Raw genomic sequence first — 2,882 nt, forward strand, 5'->3', positions numbered from 1 at the left:
TCACAGTAGCCCCTTCATCTCTTTCATGAAGGCTTCCTACACATCATCCTTGGTTTGTACTGAACAGGAGCAGAGGGGCCAGGTTTAGGGACAGTTTTGGCAAGGGGTATGGTAGAACCTTTTTCTGACTGAGGAGCAGCAGTTGCTCCTTCATTCTTTTGTTGAACCCTCAATGCAGAGGGCACAAATCTGGTGATTTCTGCCTTGGGATTAGGTGATTTGTGGCTTGGCACTTATGAAAGCTGGGACTTTCTTTTCAATCGTGGCTGCACTGGTGTCATCTACTTTGGGGATCTGGATCAAATCAAGTGGAGTATTTAACTCCCCTGGCAAGGAAGGGAAAAAACCCAGATGGAGTAGATGTAAGTGGAGGCACCAAGGGTAGGCACATCAGACTAGGATGAGGCAGACGTATGCCTGGAGGTACGGGGGGAAAGTAGCCTCAGTGGTGGTCCTCATGGAAGAGGACCAGAAGGTGGGTCTAATGGTAGACCAGGAAGCCTGACCAGTAGAAGACCAGGAGGTAAAAGTTGGGGTAAAGACCCTGGAAATCCTTGCATTCCAAGTGATCTTAAGAGTAGAGAAGCTCCTGGAGGTGGACCAGGAAGAAGGTCAGTAGGTGGCCCAGGTGGTCATAATGGTGGAGCAGGTGGTGGTCAAAGATAGGGTAATCCTGGCATGGGAGATGCCTGTATTTGAACAGGAGGAACAGACTGTGGAGGTGGCTGCAGTTGTTGGGAAGCAGGGGATGTTGATGATGATGATGATGTCCCAATCATGAAAAACTTCTTCTTTGTGCTTCTGGTGTGTTATATCTTCTGACTCAGAGGCATCAGAATCTTCATCCTCCTCTTCCTCTGAAAACATTCATGTTTTGCCAGAAATTTCCTGACCTGTCATTCTAAGCACTATAGTTTAAAGAGGTTTTCATTCCTTCATATTTGTTTTTTTCTTTCACGATCTTCCAGGAACATCAGCAAATCACACCCCAAGACCTGACTCTTTGTCCTCACCATTCTCTCTCTCCTCATCATCATGATACATAAACTCCTCTCCTTCCTTGTCAGCATCTGATCTGTCAGTGTCACTGGGATCACTGCTGTCATCCTGCCTGTCTTCATCCATATCTTCAGGATAACCTTCATCTTCACTGGTTCTGGAAGCACCATCATCATGACCTTGATAAGCAAGGTCTAAACTATATACAATATCTTCCTCTCCTACGGCAAAGCCTACTTTATGGGAGGTGGGCCAGGAGGCAAATGAGGAACACCATGTCTAAGAAGAGGAAGTATGGAAACTACCCTGGTGAGAAGTCCCTAGGCAGAGGTTTTTATTTTAGCTAATGGTGTTGTTTTGTTGTAGAATACAGGGGTATCTGTGCACCAAACAATGGGATGTCTTGGATCAAAATGTTAGAAGGAGGATGAGGCATATTTGGCAATTGGATGCTTTTCATTTCAACATGCCAAACATTCTTTAGGGCAACTGGGTGGTGCAGTGGATAGAACACCAGTGCAGGAGTCAGGAGGAACTGAGTTCAAATCTCACTTCAGACACTTGACACTCACTAGCTGTGTGACCTTGGGCAAGTCACTTAACCCCAATTGCCTCATCCTGGGTCATCTCCAGTCATCCTGATGAACATCTGGTCACTGGATTCAGATGACTCTGGAGGAGAATTGAGGCTGGTGACCTGCACAGCCCTCCCTCACTCAAGACAAAGTCAAGTGCAAGTCATGTCATTATTTCTCTGATGGCATGGTCTTCTTCCAGCAATGAAGGACAAACATACACCAAGCATTCTTTATAGCATCAAAGTGCTGGCTGAGCTGGACCCTCTTCTGCTCATATTCCACCTCTAACTTTTGAAGTCCTTTATAGATACTTGGATTTTCCTTTTCACAGAGTCAGAGGACATGCTCAAAACTTTCATGAAGTTTTGGTTTGTTTGGGGGATTTTTTGCTTGTCTTTTAGCACTTTCTCATTTAGCTGTGGCTGCTGTACTGGACTGAACTCCATCTCATTCAATTTTTCCATGTCCCAGATAATCTGTTAGAGATGCTCCATCTTTAGTAATGCAGCTCATACCATCATTTGTTGTTTCTTATTCTTTTTAAATTCTCTCTTCTGGGCTTCTTTTTGAACCTGGTTGGTGAGGTTCATGAACACACCACTCTTAATGGATGATATAGATCTCCACCTCATTTTCACAGGTTTTGTGGTTTAGTCAGTTAATATGGGGAGAAAACTTATTTTCATTCAAAGTAATGTAACAAAACAATTATCAGCAGAAGTCCAGGTCACTCTCTAACTTTTTCATCAGACTGTGTATCATGTATCTTTTGGCTGCTCACTGGAGTCAGAAAAGGCCACAGGCACATGGGCCTTTCCAGCTTTTCTTGGGCTGCTAGCGGTGGGGAGGGAGAGCCTTCACTTTGGCCTCCTCCTTGGGCCCTAAGCCACCGCCACCTTGAAACCATACTGCACCATCTCTACTTTTATTTCATTAAATATATCCTGATTGCATTTAAAAATTTTTTAGCCTTCTTTTTGAAATTTTTTGAGTTCTAAATTCTCTCCCTACCCTTTTACCTCAATCCTTGGGAAGGCAAGCAATATGGTATCAATTACACATGTGAAGTCCCACAAAACATATTTCCATATTAGCTATGTTGCAAAAAACACACATAAAAAACTAAGAAAAATAAAGTGAAAAAATATATGCTTCAATTTGCATTCTGCATTTATTAGTTCTCTCTTTGGAGGTGGATGCACTTTTTATCACAGGTCCTTTGGATCATTGTCTTGACCAGAGTAGCTAAGTCTTCCACAGTTGATCATCGTACAATATTTCTATTGCTGTGTACAATATTCTCCA

The 2,882-nt window shown here is 43.3% G+C and overlaps 1 pseudogene; it reads right to left on the reverse strand.

Moving 5' to 3' along the window:
* On the reverse strand, positions 1–2,209 carry LOC140498674 (WW domain-binding protein 11-like; annotated as a pseudogene).
* Positions 2,210–2,882: the final 673 nt, after the last annotated feature.

Source organism: Notamacropus eugenii, chromosome 4 (assembly GCF_028372415.1).
Source record: "Notamacropus eugenii isolate mMacEug1 chromosome 4, mMacEug1.pri_v2, whole genome shotgun sequence".
NCBI classification, from domain to species: domain Eukaryota; kingdom Metazoa; phylum Chordata; class Mammalia; order Diprotodontia; family Macropodidae; genus Notamacropus; species Notamacropus eugenii.